Here is a 14,925-nt window from a genome sequence, read left to right on the forward strand (position 1 = left end):
GCTTCAATGTTTCTTCTATACTGTTGGGTAGCTCTAGCCACAAAATTCTGGGTTCGAGCCCTAGTCTGGCACGTCGTTTTGATCTCAAGGGAGGTTTCAATATACACTGTCTGTTCAAAGATATCCGGACGCACCCATGTAACGCAAATTGACCACTAGATACCACAAGAGCTGGTCTCGCCATGAAGAACTGAGGTGGATGGTTGAAATGGCTCTAAGCCCTATGGGAACATCTGAGGTCATCAGTCCCCTAGAACTTAGAACTACTTAAACCAACTAACCTCAGGACATCACACATATCCATACCCGAGGAAGGATTCGAACCTGCGACTGTAGCGGTCGCGCGGTTCCAGACTAAAGCGCCTAGAACCGTTCGGCCACACTGGCCGGCTGAACTGAGGTGGAGAGTACAGTGCAGTTGACAGAGAAACAGCAGACCTAACAGCAGAATGTATCAATGAGGAGAGCTCAGTGACTTCGAACATTGGATGCAACCTGAGTGAGGAACCCATCAGGAACCTTTCAACTTACATAAAGTTGCTCCAGACGTCTGTCCGTAATGCGATTCTGAATTGGAGACCTGAAGCAACAACTACAGCTAAACCAAGTCGAGTCAGACCTCATATACTGACAGAGAGGGACTGCCAAGCATTGCTGACAGTGGCTGTAAAACAATGCACGAAGTGAGCAGAAGGAATCACTCGTGACTTCCAAACAGCTACCAGCAGGCTGGGTAACGCTATGATTATGTAAGGTGTTACAAAACAGAGGTGTACAAAACAGATCGATGATCCTATTTTGTTAGCTTTTGTACTTCCAAAGGAAAGAAATGTAGTAGGTGAATACGGAATGGGGGTAAGGAATGAAAGAGGATATCGCCTGGTAGAATTTTGCACAGAGCATAACCTTAATCATAGCTAACACTTGGTTCAAGAATAGTAAAAGAAGTCTGTATACATGGAAGAAGCCTGGAGACACTGACAGGTTTCAGATAGATTATATAATGGTTAGACAGATTTAGGAACCAGGATTTAAATTGTAAGACATTTTCAGGGGCAGATGTGGACTCTGACCACAATCTATTGGTTATGAACTGTAGATTAAAACTAAAGAAACTGCTAAAAGGTGGGAATTTAAGGAGATGGGACCTGGATAAACTGACAGAACCAGAGGTTGTAGAGAGTTTGAGGGAGAGCATAAGGGAACGACTGACAGGAATGGGGGGGAAAATATACAGTATAAGAAGACTTGGTAGATTTGAGAGATGAAATAGTGAAGACAGCAGAGGATCAAGTAGGTAAAAAGACGAGGGCTAGAAGAAATCCCTGGGTAACAGAAGCGATACTGAATTTAATTGATGAAAGGAGAAAATACAAAAATGCAGTAAATGAAGCAGGCAAAAAGGTATACAAACGTCTCAAAAATGAGATCGACAGTAAGGGCAAAATGGCTAAGCAGGGATGGCTAGAGGACAAATGTCAGGATGTAGAGGCGTATTTCACTAGGGGTAAGATAGATACTGACTACAGGAAAATTAAAGAGACCTTTGGAGAAAAGAGAACCACTTGCATGAATATCAAGAGCTCAGATGGAAACCCAGTTCTAAGCAAACAAGGGAAAGCAGAAAGGTGGAAGGAAGGTCTATACAAGAGCGATGTTCTTGAGGACAGTATTATGGAAATGGTAGAGAATGTAGATGAAGATGAAATGGGAGATATGACACTGCGTCAACAGTTTGACGGAGCACTGAAAGATCTAAGTCGAAACAAGGCCCTGGGAGTAGACAGCATCCCATTACAACTACTGATAGCCTTGTGAGAGCCAGCCCTGACAAAACTCTACCATCTGGTCAGCAAGATGTATGAGACAGGCGAAATACCCTCAGACTTCAAGACGAATATAAATATTCCAATCCCAAAGAAATCAGGTGTTGACAGATGTGAAAATTACCGAACTACCAGTTTAATAAGCCACGGCAGCAAAATACTAACACGAATTCTTTACAGACGAATGGAAAAACTGGTAGAAGCCGACCTTGGGGAAGATCAGTTTGGATTCTGTAGAAATGTTGGAACACGTGAGGCAATACTGACCCTACGACTTATTTTAGAAAATAGATTAAGGTAAGGCAAATCTACGTTTCTAGCATTTGTAGACTTAGAGAAAGCTATTGACAATGTTGACTGGAATACTCTGTTTCAAATTCTGAAGGTGGCAAGGGTAAAGTACAGGGAGCGAAAGGCTATTTACAATTTGTACAGAAATGGCAGTTATAAGAGTCGTGGGGCATGAAATGGAAGCAGTGGTTGGGAAGGGAGTAAGACAGGGTTGTAGCCTATCCCCGATGTTATTCAAACTGTATATTGAGCAACCACTAAAGGAAACAAAAGAAAAATTCAGAGTAGGAATCAAAATCTATGGAGAAGAAATAAAAACTCTGAGGTTCGCCGATGACATTGTAATTCTATCAGAGACAGCAAAGGGTTTGGAAGAGCCTTTGAACGGAATTGACAGTGTCTTCAAAGGAGGATATAAGATGAACATCAACAGAAGCAAAACGAGAATAATGGAATGTAGTCGAATTGATGCTGAGGGAATTAGAATAGTAAAAGAGACACTTAAAGTAGTAAAGGAGGTTTGCTATTTGGGGAGCAAAATAACTGATGATGGTCGAAGTAGAGAGGATGTAAATTGTAGACTGGCAATGGCAAGAAAAGCGTTTCTGAAGAAGAGAAATTTGTTACCATCGAGTATAGATTTAATTGTCAGGAAGTCGTTTCTGAAAGTATTTGTATGGAGTATAGCCATGTATGGAAGTGAAACGTGGACGATAAATAGTTTGGCCATGAAGAGAATAGTAGCTTTCGAAATGTGATTCTACAGAAGAATGCTGAAGATTAGATGGGTAGATCACGTAACTAATGAGGAGGTATTGAATAGAATTCGAGAGAAGAGAAATTTGTGGCGCAACTTGACTAGAAGAAGAGATCGGTTGGTAGGCCATTTTCTGAGGCATCAAGGGATCACCAATTTAGTATTGGAGGGCAGCGTGGAGGGTAAAAATCGCAGAGAGAGACCAAGAGATGAATCCACTAAGCAGATTCAGAGGGATGTAGGTTGTAGTAGGTACCGGGAGATGAAGAAGCTTGGACAGGATAGAGTAGCATGGAGAGCTGCATCGAACCAGTCTCTAGACTGAAGACCACAACAACAACAATGCATTCTGAGGATTGGACCACCCGATACATAAACATGGTTTATAGACAATAACATTCCTGATACTGACTGGGCTCTCCTTGAGCCCTAGCTGAACCCAATAGAACACCTTTGGGATGACATAGAAGGTCAACTTCGCTGCAGACACCCGTGTGCTACATTACTACTTTCACTGCTTTCGGTCCTTGAGGAGGAATGGGCTGCCATACCTTCACAGACATTTAAACACCATATTTAAAGAGTTCACAGCGCAGTTCAGGCTACGACAAAGGCGTTCAGTGGAAGACCCCGATATTAATGTCCAGTAATATTGAAACCACTCTCGTATTTTCGCCAGCTGTAGGTAACGTATTTTAATCTGCCTTTATTATTTTTAGTAATAAAATTAAATATTTAAGTTCAATAGTATTTAAATACAATGTAGTCTGTAAGAGTAGTAAGTAAAGGAATAAAAGAATGAAGTGTCGTAATTTGTTGCGGTCTATATAGGCCACTACACGACATTATTAGCTCACTTCTTTTTCTCGCTTACTTAACTTTTTGCTCGCTCTTGTTGCTAATATATGGTTATTTGTTTGATTTCAGGCATTTTAATTGAGATTTCAGTAAAAGGTTTATTCATCCGTGCTGTGTAAAGATAATATTGAAAATACAACAAAATTTATTTTAAACAGTGTAAGTTCTTTAACCAAAGATATCCCTTTGCCAAGTCGGCAATAATTTCATCTTGCGAAATAATTACTTCACAAAGTTGATACTATGGGGAGAGAGAAATATTAATTAACTGAATGATTCCTATCGATGTCGCGGGGTGCAAACGATACATATCGAACATGCGATCGTAAATCCATCATGCGACTCTGGTGACGGGCGTTAAGATCAATTTTTTGTGATCGTCATTTTTATCTGTTGTCCGTCGTTCCCGTAGTTGCTCTAAATTACATACTTCCATGAATTATTTATGAGTTGCTAGGGAATCCCAGATGATCTATGTCGTTTCTGAGTGGAATGTCTCGTGTTCTTGACGTTTCTTCGGCGGAGTCTCTCACATGGAAAAATCTAATTCCATGTTTATCCAGCGAAGAAAATTGTTCGACTTTTTGTAGCAAATATGGAGTACCACCGGACGAGAAAAGAAGGTACCAAGTAGACTGTGGTGGTTCGAAGTGTGTAAAACTTCGTAAGCACAGTTTCGATGCTAAAATACCGTTTACAGTTTCACTGCGGACAATGCGGAAAACGAACGAGCATCAGGAAGAACACTTGGTTCGACTCTTCCAAATTATCCATGCAGAGCACCATAATGGACTTTCACATGATTACAACACCGACGATGAATAAGGTAAGTCATCTCCTTTGCAATTACAAGTATTTTTGTAACGCTCTTCTTTTGTCGTTGCTGTAGCGACCATCGTAAACATATCCATAACGCCCGCCATTAGAGACGCATGATCGATTTAAGATCGCAAGTTCGATATGTATCGTTTGGACCCCGCGACTTCAATATTCATTCATTCTTGGAAATTACCGATCATTAATGAGAATTCATTCAGAAGTAACTTTCTACTAAGTAGGCCGAAAAGTTTAAAAAATGATTGTAATCAGAATTTTTAGTGTGAACATTTCGATACGAACCACAAAGATATTAATAGCGACAGCTGTATGTTTACTTTAAAGTTCAGTACGAAGCAGATAATAAAATCTCTGGTAATAGTTTGCGTTAGCTAGCCAGTACTTTTTTTGACAACTAATGAAATCATATTTCTGGTCCTTGTATGTTAGAAAAGACTAGGAAGTTTAACATCATAAAATTATTTAACTGAAACATAATGCAGGCCATCTTAAATAACCGACGCAGTCCGTTGTATGGCGTGTGAATAAACGGTGCATTGGTTGCGCTTCACACGCACTCCATATTAAGAATGTTAAAACAATACACAATTGAGCCGTATGCGCCTCGTGTTCGTGCCGTTTATTACTTGACATCTTGTCTTTGCGGTACTGCCGTCCCGTTTCTTGTTCGATTTACTGGCGTCACTAAGTTGCTGGCTTGCCTGCCCGTGAGTGACAGCAGCAGCACTTATCGATAAGAGCACTGTCGTTCTATCTTTGTAGCGACTGCTAGTATTTCTGGATCATCGTGTATCGGGAGTTGAGTTGGGACGGAGCAGCAGTGAGGTCGAGACAGCCAATACTCGCTCGACCATTGCTGACACACATGAATTGAGTGCGGACGACCTTGGTTGGTCGTTCGGTCGGTTGTCTCATTGGACGACGTGTATTTGGTCGCCGACCGCTTCTGGGTTCTCTCGGTCACTGGTTTTAGTATTGTTCGAGTTGTTTGTGGAAATGTTTCATGGAACCGTGTGTGGCCTGTGTTGTTTTGACTGAGCAGCTATTTTAATGCTGTCTGCATGCTGCAGGCAGTCAGACAGTTGGGAGGGAACAGCGAGGAAGTCCCGCGGCGCAAGGGCAGGCTGGGACAGCTGGTGGCGTGCATGCACTGTCGGATCGTGAGGTGCTAGCTGCGAGAGCGACAATATTCATTGCCCACTGTACCTGGACGCTGAAGTTGAGTGATCAGTTAACCTGTAAAGAAACCTCAGCTATTGTGACATATCTTCGTTCATTTTTGGGTTGTTGCTCCCTGGGCCATTTGGGCTAGCAGCAATGTACGATGTGTTGGAGTCAGCGAAATCTTGCAGCCGTCTTCCTATATCGTGATTAATTATTAAATTGACTGTTACTTGCCAGTGAAGTGCACCAGCGGTATTTTCTGCCCTGTGGCCATTAACGCCCCCGTTATCTGCCCTGGTAGTTTGCATAGTTTTCCGGCAGTGTGCCTTTCCTCTTCGTGTTGATGCTGTCCAGGATGCATGTAGTTCGACAGCCTTCTAAGTTGTTTGGTTAGAGTGATATTGTTTTCTTGGCTGTTTTTAGACGCCAATTTCTGAACTTGTAGTGCTGTTCATATCCTAGTCCTCAGCCGATATTTTCCATCGTTCTGCTGTTGGACGGAAGGGAATTGTTTAACTTGTTGCTTGGCCCTTGGGCCATCTCTAGTTTGCATGGCCATCCGATTATTTAACTTCAAACTCTTGGCTGCCTGTCTCACCTCACCTTGAGCCGCCTTATCAGGCCAACCCTTGGAACACTTCTGAGCACCACTTGTCCTGTTCGTTTTAGATTGTGATTTTCATTTTAGTTTGAAGTATTGTGCGAGGCCTTTGTCCATGTATTAATTCAGGTTTTTTTAAAATTTTACGTAAATGCCTTCAGCCGTGTTAAATTAAAATTTTGAATATTGATTTTATATTTAAAACAATTTTTTTCTTAGAAATTTGTTCTATCTGAAATTATTTGTAATCCAGGCCCTAAGCTGTTAGTCGTTTAACATGTTATGTTTGGCCTTCAGCCGAGGATTTACGTGAACCCCTTTTATAAGGCCTTCAGCTGTGTGTATTCTTCAAAGGAAAACTTTTTATAAGAAGGAAGGTTTTTATTTTAAATTGTTTGTCTGACTTGTTTTTCAGGCCTTCAGCAGTTGTTTCAAATTTCTTTGTGGCCTTCAGGCGTGCAATAAGTTAATATTTCTTTAATTAGGCTTTTGGCCATTCTGTTGTAACTTTAAAAAGAAACTTCTTAGTTAGAAAAAAATGTTTATTAATGTGTTTTAATTATAGTTGTCCTGCAGATGTGTAGTGTAGGCCTTCAGCCGCTAATTGTTTTCAATTGCATGTTTTTTTTAATTTTTCCTTCTGTTTTAAATTGCTTTTGATTTCTAAGCCAGGCCTTGAGGCATTCTTGTTTTCAGTGTGGTGTTGGGCCTTCAGCCCAGAAAGCATCTCAAGTTTTCTTTAACAAGGCCTTCAGCCGTATTGTCTAATTGTGATCTTTTAAAGCAATGTGTAAATAAGTGGTTCTTAGAAAATTAAAGTTGTGTGTTTGATTGTGCAACTCACAGTAACTGTTTACAGCCCCATTGACAATCGTAACCTTATCCTGTGCGCTCTCTGAGTACCTACCAACTAGGTTTCAATAATAATGAACTATGTTGCTTGGGGCCAGGTTGTGTATCTTGTCAATTCCTAAATAAGATCAGAAATATTTACAAAATAGCATTGTCGTTACAAAGTAAAACAATAGCAGGATTTTTTGGTCATAGTGACGCATCCAGATCGCTGCACCTGGCGGCACTACTACTACAAAAAGGACTACGAAAACCTCCGAGAAATAAATTACAAGACTTACGACCAAGTAGGACAAGACAAGACGGAACCGGCTTCAGTATGTCTCCGGATACTTTTAATCAGATAGCGTGTGAAACCCCATTGGGAGTTATGTGCACGTCGGCGATGTTTCAGCTGTCATGAATGATAACGGCTCGTTAACGATTTCGTTCTCACGCCACAACACGTGGGCCCCGACATCAGCATGAAAAAGTGTGCTCGATGTTCCTTGATAGATGCACCTCTATACCTTGTCCACAAAAAACGAGTTACAGAAGAGTAAGTATTATTTATTACACGTACATAGGAAGAGGCATCGATATTGCATATCAGTTGATACCTCTGCAACAACAAGTAAGTCTGACATTACTTAGCTTTTCAACTTACTCGTAATATTAAATCTCAAATCGCCTATTATCAGGCCTTCGTATATACCCATCATCTTACCTGCAGAAGAGTAGTAATATAAGGCAGCACAGTACTGCCAAAAGCAAGGAGTGCTTCCAGCTGGGAAACATCTGAACACACAAGCAGGCGGACACCAATCCTATAGGTAAACCAATGTATGCCATGCAATTGATACAAGAGCGGTTTCTGATATCCGTCAATTCCGTCCCTGAAATATCAAAATCAGCATCTTATTTAATTACTAAATTTAAAATGTCACGCTTTTTTATTGTAAGTTATTTCACGTGATACACTTCCATATTACCATGTACACTAACATTTACGAATAAAATGCAACACTTAGCATAACAACAAACGAATGAATAATACTGAGTCCACATACACTAAATTTATAGAGAAAAATATTATACGACCATAACCAGAGTTCGATCAGATTAACATATAATGAAGAGATCATATAAATTGCCTCGGAGAAATTTCATATTACCAACAAAGCACAAAAATAAAAACGGCTTTAGAGAACAGAAAGCAGCTGACAGGAACCTTGTGCATGTTGTTATTATAATGCGATTACAGGCAAATTTCTACACACTCATCTCACATGTCACAACATGAAACTGTGTGTTTTCAAAGTGATGAAAGTTGTGCTCTTATTATTCGAAGTAGTCAGTTGACATACTGAAATTGGTTCAGGGGGCTAGGAACATATGTTTTGCGACATATTTTCATACTTGTGGCTAAATTGTTTGGAGTGTAACACCCCACCCATCACTTATCTGGTTTTGGCGTGTGTTCACCCCAACTAATTGACTAACAGAGAGTGCAAAACTGCTGCAATATCGGATAATGCAAAGAAAGTAATAAGGCCCTGTGACTCCTGATTGAACTGCGGTGGCAGTGTTGACAGTAATTGATTCAGAATTGATCTCATTTAATTAAAAAGGGGTGCAAATTGATGTTATATGCAGCTAATGAACACCAGATGCAAATGTTGAACATAAAATTAATTAAGAAAGTGACTTGGGATTTCAACTACTTGACTGAAAACAGATGCAGTCGATTGTCACAAATTTATTTTAATTCACGACCCTCAATCATCACATTACATGACTCTCCTACCAGGCAGTGGTAATAAATTGCGTTAGAGTGGAGCAAAGCTCGATAACTCAAAAGTAATTCTTATCGACTGACCCAGGCATAATGCGAAGTGCGAGAAGAATTCTACAGTACGCAGCCCATGAAACACTCGTGGAAACTTTGCCGACGTGCTCCAACAAATTAATCAGTGGCCGGGGCGGGCGCAATATCACCGAATACAGCGTGGCGGACTGGCGTCGTTGTGTGGACATCGGCCGACCTCGTGGTGCTGCAAGGCTGCGCTCGTCTATTCCCTCCCAGCTATCTTGCTCAGTACATAGCTGAACCAAAACGTTCTATCTCCAAACTCAGTCGTTCCATTTGCCAAGTCCTAAACTGCAGAGATGCTCACTCTTTCTCAGGCAAGCTGAGTAAATAACGCCACGTCCACACTCTAGGCAAGCTGGAAACGGAAGATCTCTACTGAGACTTCTGCCAGTCTGCTCTTCGCCTCGGTTTCCCTTCCAGCAAAATCACTTACGCCAATTGCAGCGCAAGTCACGTTAATTATGCGTCGCTTCCCAATGCCGACCAATGCCTGCTCTGGGAAGTGAACAAATTCCCACAGAATTTCCCTTCCTCTCAACTTCTTCTATTTAGCTCCCCCCAGACCACCCATCAAGGCTTGCATCTGCACAAACACCTAGTTTTCCGGAATTTAGACTCCAAGGAAAGTACTTCAAATTACTTGGTCCTACGTTCCTATCGGAGGCCGGTGTATTTCATGCTGTCGCTCTTCACCTGATTTACTTCAGGCTCTGCGGACCGTGAATTCAGCGTGAAGTTGCTATAGTTACAAACACGCATATTTTGACCTCCGTTGACTGCTCCCCTGTAGCTTTGCGCGGCTTTGTCGCATGTTTCACAGAAAACGGGACGACAGACATTTATCAACAGGCGTACAAGTTCTCCGTCTGTTTCCCGGTACACCAGCATGGAGTAGGAGTCAACCACCCACTCACTGTCACTCATCTTAAGGTGGCTGGAGGCCGCGCACCATTACTGCTTTTTCAGAGCTTGAGCCGCCCTAAGCTGATTATTGTCTCTTCCCTTAGCTGCTCCCCAGGCGGGCCACAGTAAAATACTTGCCTGGGGTAAACTAGCGTCGAGTAAAGCGACTCATTTCCACAAAGTTTTCATGTCATGTGAATTACTTTAAAACCATCACCCGAAATTAATTATTCCACTACGCCCATACTATACTCTCTGCAAGAGGCATTGTGCCTTGTCAGTTATTTTGTTGAGCCCTACTGTTCGCTCAACGTGAGTTAGGTGATCTTTAGTGACTTTATGTAAGGGGCATAGTTCTTGCCATCTTACAAGAGTGTGTCTACAAATGTAAAATAGTAGTATCCAGGGTGGTTTCTTTATGCGTCAGTTCCACGATGCGCTGTAGTTTGGAGGTAAGCGGCTCTCTACAGCTAACAGAGTCAAGTTAGTTCAAAGGAAACCAAAGATACAGAATAAGACAGTACTTGCTTCAGATTGAGCATACCCTTAGCCGTATGTGACTTTGTTAGAGTGCCATTTTGTGCTGCTGCAGATTTTAGTGTACTGTACAGTCCTTAGTTTCCCCTTCAGCCAAATTAGCTAGTCAAGAAAAGTGTATTATTTATTTACGTATTTTGTGTATGATGTGTGTACTAAAATGTTACTTTTTTCTTTTCTTTTTTTTGTGTAAAGAAATATTAAATTATGGAATGTAAAAATCACTCAGCACTAATAGAGACTAAACATGGCAGTTCTAAAGTATGAAAGAATGATGATTCTTCAGTGTATGACAGACATTACTTATGCAACATTCTCGTAATTTTGTTATGTGAAGTCACAAGTATTCGTCTCCGGATAACTGCTGCAACTTACATCCTTGTGAATCTTCTTGAATCTTTTTACTGTATTCTTCTCTTGGTCTCCTTCTACAATTTTTACCTCCCATACATCCCACCAATTCTAAATTGGTGATCCCTTGATGTCTCATAATGTGTTCTGTCAACTATCTCTTGTTCTAATGACGTTCCGTCACAAATTCTTTTCTCTCTATTTCGATTCAGCACCTCTTCATTGGCTACGTGTTCTGACCATCTGTCCTGCAGCATTCTTCTGTAGCACCACATTTCAAAACCTTCTATTCTCTTCTTATCTAAACTGTTTGCTGTCCACGTTTCACTTCCATTCATAGCTACATTCCACATAAATACTTCCAGAAAAGACTTCCTAACACTTGAACGCATATTCTTTAGAAAGCTTGCCGTTGACAGTCTAGATTTTTTAACTCCTTCTTCTGCCATAATCAGTCATTTTTCTGCCATATAGCGAAACCCATCTATAAGTGTCTCGTTTCCTAATCTAATTCCCTGAGTATCACCTGATTTAATCCGACTATATTCCATCATCCTTGCTATCCTTTTGTTGATATTAATCCTATATCCTCCTTGCCAATTCCGTTCAACTCCTCTTGCAAGTCATTTGCTGTCTCTAATAGAATTACAATATCATCGCCACACTTCAAAGCCTTTATTTCTACTCCCTGAAATTTAATTCCTACAGCAAATTTTTCTTTGGTTTACTTTACTGATTGCTCATTGTACAGACTGAATAACATCGGCGATGGGCGACAGCCCTCTCTCTCTTCCTTCTCAACCATTGCTTCCTTTTCATGCACCTCGTCTCTTATAACTGCCGTCTAGTTTCTGTATAAGTTGTAAACAGCCTTTCACTTCCTGTATTTTACCCCTGCTACCTTCAGATATATAGAGCGAGTATTCCACCCAGCATTCTCAAAAGGTTTGTCTAAGTCTACAAATGCTACGAACGTAGTTCACCTTTCGTTAATCTATCTTCTAAGTCGTACAGTTAATATTGCCTCGTGTATCTCTATAAGATAGAGTTCGAAGGCTAACTAATGTTAAAGACACTCAGTGGAGAGTTACATGAAACTTAGTTTTATGGGACTTTTAAAATAGATTTATCTAGAAAACATTATTAAAAACTTTGTTAAGCAACCATAAAGTCACAAAGTTAGTCGCAAACGGATGTTAATCATTCATTACCACTATTAATGTAAAGTGGGTGAATTTGTGAAACGACTAGTTATCGACGCCGTCGGTCTGCACTGAGAAGAGAGTCAGTTTCGAGAAAAAATGAATCAAATCTTTGTTCTTAATGGTGAACTTCTAAAATCAAACTTAAGGTCACTCGGCTCAGGGTGAGGAATAAATGGTGTTCCGGATATTAGCGAAATGCACCATCCTTAGTTCCTGCTTGACCAACACACCAGGCAAGTATTTAAGTGTATTATTTAACTACGTACTCTGCGTATGACATTTGTGCTAAAGTGTTGTTTTCTTTGTTCGTTTCATGTCGCACAGGTAAGACACTAACAAAGCGAACTAATGGTGCCCTACCAACGCAATAATTGCCAGTGCAGGTGACTAAAGAAAAGGGGCTGAAAGCTTACGATGGTCAGAACAATGGGCCATCATTACCAGGTCATCTCTCCACATTCTTATAACATGTATGTATGAACTGATTTATGTGTGATGTTTTACCTCGCAAGTCTTGCACATGTAAAAATCACTGCGTATTATATCAACATCACATTATAAAATTCCCTCCCCCCCTCCACCCTCACCCTCTACCTCATGGCGCTACCATTTTGTGAGTACATACTTGGCTACAACACGGTCCCAGCCTTTGCAGAAATTCTTCTGTCCGTGCTCTAAGCTTATACTTCCTTATACTTCCACTATCAATTCCCCCCCCCCCCCTCTGACTCTCTGTCAGATGGTTTTCTTGGCGCAGACACTTCTTGGACCTGGTTTATGATTTGGGACTCGAGTCTGTACTTCCGACGTTTCTTTACAACTCTTCATTAAATAAATATATAGTCTCCATTGGCGCGTTTGGCCTGTCACCAATTTTCAAAATTTTCGAGAAGTGCAGATTTTGCAGGGGACATTGACCAATGTGGTGTATGCTCCACCTTTGTGCCTTTCCATCCTACACCCTTCCATTTAATAATGTAGTACACCCAATACCCAACACAGCAGCCATCCCATTGTGGGGGAGGGGTTGTCAAGAACCTGCGCTGTGGTACCCCTCAACTACGCAGGGATCACACTGTTATTGGCTGAGGTGAAGACTTGCCATGTATGCCAAGGAGTATGTGCCCATCATGACTGGGCCTGGAGGATTCCAAGCAACTGATTAGTGACCCAGTAGCCATTGCTGTGTCCAGGTGATGCCCACTGGGAAAGCTTACGTTCAGTGTGGGAGGCACCATGGCAGATGAGCCGCAAATGAAGCAGATAAAGTTATCTCCTGGAGGTGGCCATATGGCTCCAGCAGTCTCTGTGGGAGAGCGTCCTCGTTTAGTGCAGAGAGATGCAACCCTAAAATGTTTCATTATCTGCCTACGCTGTGGGGGAAACAATGGGCTTAGCAGCAATCAGAGAAATGCTCCCCTATTACTCATTTTGCCCAAGGACTAACAGAGATTCCTTCTTGACCACGAAACCCTTGTTCTTTGTGGAGAACACAGAATACAACCTGGGGACGTGGCAGAAGTCTATAAAATGAAAAGTCGGTTTTTATCGAAGCACCATCGCCCACCGAGTCATAAACGCTGCTCACTTGTCACAGGTGATGGTAATTCCCCACACTCCCCACACTAGTGTGAATATGGTTCAGGGCATCATTTTCCAATCTGACGATGAGTTACCTGTGAACTTGGAGTGATGGGGTGTACACATTGACTGTCATGTCCATAGGGGGCCAACGTGCAATAGGATCGCTACCAGTGCCTTCACCTTGGCCTTTGAGGGTGATCCATTGCCTTAAAAGGTCATGGTGATGGTACACCAATGCGATGTGGAACCGAATGTTTTTCGCTCTCGCCCCCCATGTGGTGCTTCAAGTGTTTGATTTTCGGGTAGATGCCTTCACATTGCCATGCTAGCCCCATCTGTAGAGATTGTGGACGACTGCTGCATCCAAATGCTCCTTGTGTCCCTCCTTCCCATTAGTGTCACCTGTGCAAAGCACCACTCTCCCTGCTCGACAGATTGCATCATTTTCTTGATAGAACAGAAATTAAAAGAATATAAGACTCTGGCCAAACTAACTTGTCAGGCAGGGCAAGTACGAGTGGTCAGTATGTATAACACTGTCATATGCTACAGCTACAACAATGTCACCACCTTTGACGATGGTACTCCCACCGGTTATGCCTCCTACAGTAGCCCCTAAAGGCCGTTCGACTATGTTTGCCTCCTGATGGTTGGGGGCTCTCCTCTTGCTGCATCCCCCACACCTACTTCAGGATCAATGGCTTCCCACCTAGTGGGTATATTAGTCTCCACCTCCCAGCTAGGCAAAATATTCATCTTCCTCCAGCTTCTCTCGCCCGGAATACGTTGCTTGGGACATTTCCTTGCAAGTTTTCTGCCCTTCTATAAACAGACACCAGCCAGTGGCTGACGAAATATTGGTTCAAATGGCTCTGAGCGCTATGGGACTTAACTGCTATTGTCATCAGTCCCCTAGAACTTAGAACTACTTAAACCTAACTAACCCAAGGACATCACACATATCCATGCCCGAGGCAGGATTCGAACCTGCGACCGTAGCGGTCGCGCGGTTCCAGACTGTAGCGCCTAGAACCGCTCGGCCACTGTCTGAGAAAACCAGAGGCTGCTGGTTGCAGGGCTTCGTCATCGCCATCATTACCTGAAACTGATTCAGTGAGGTAACAATATCATCCATATCCTTCAAGGAGAGGAAGATAAGGCGAACTTCTCCAAGAAGGAGATTCCCGTGTCTCCCATGCCACTAGATCCCATATGTTCCACTCCTGTGGCGGAAACAGCCCCTGATGCCCCAGGTTGCAGCACACAATGGAACCCAGAACCTAAGTATATTGATGCCATAACCTCTC

The sequence above is a fragment of the Schistocerca piceifrons genome, chromosome 3 (genome assembly GCF_021461385.2).
Source record: "Schistocerca piceifrons isolate TAMUIC-IGC-003096 chromosome 3, iqSchPice1.1, whole genome shotgun sequence".
NCBI lineage: Eukaryota > Metazoa > Arthropoda > Insecta > Orthoptera > Acrididae > Schistocerca > Schistocerca piceifrons.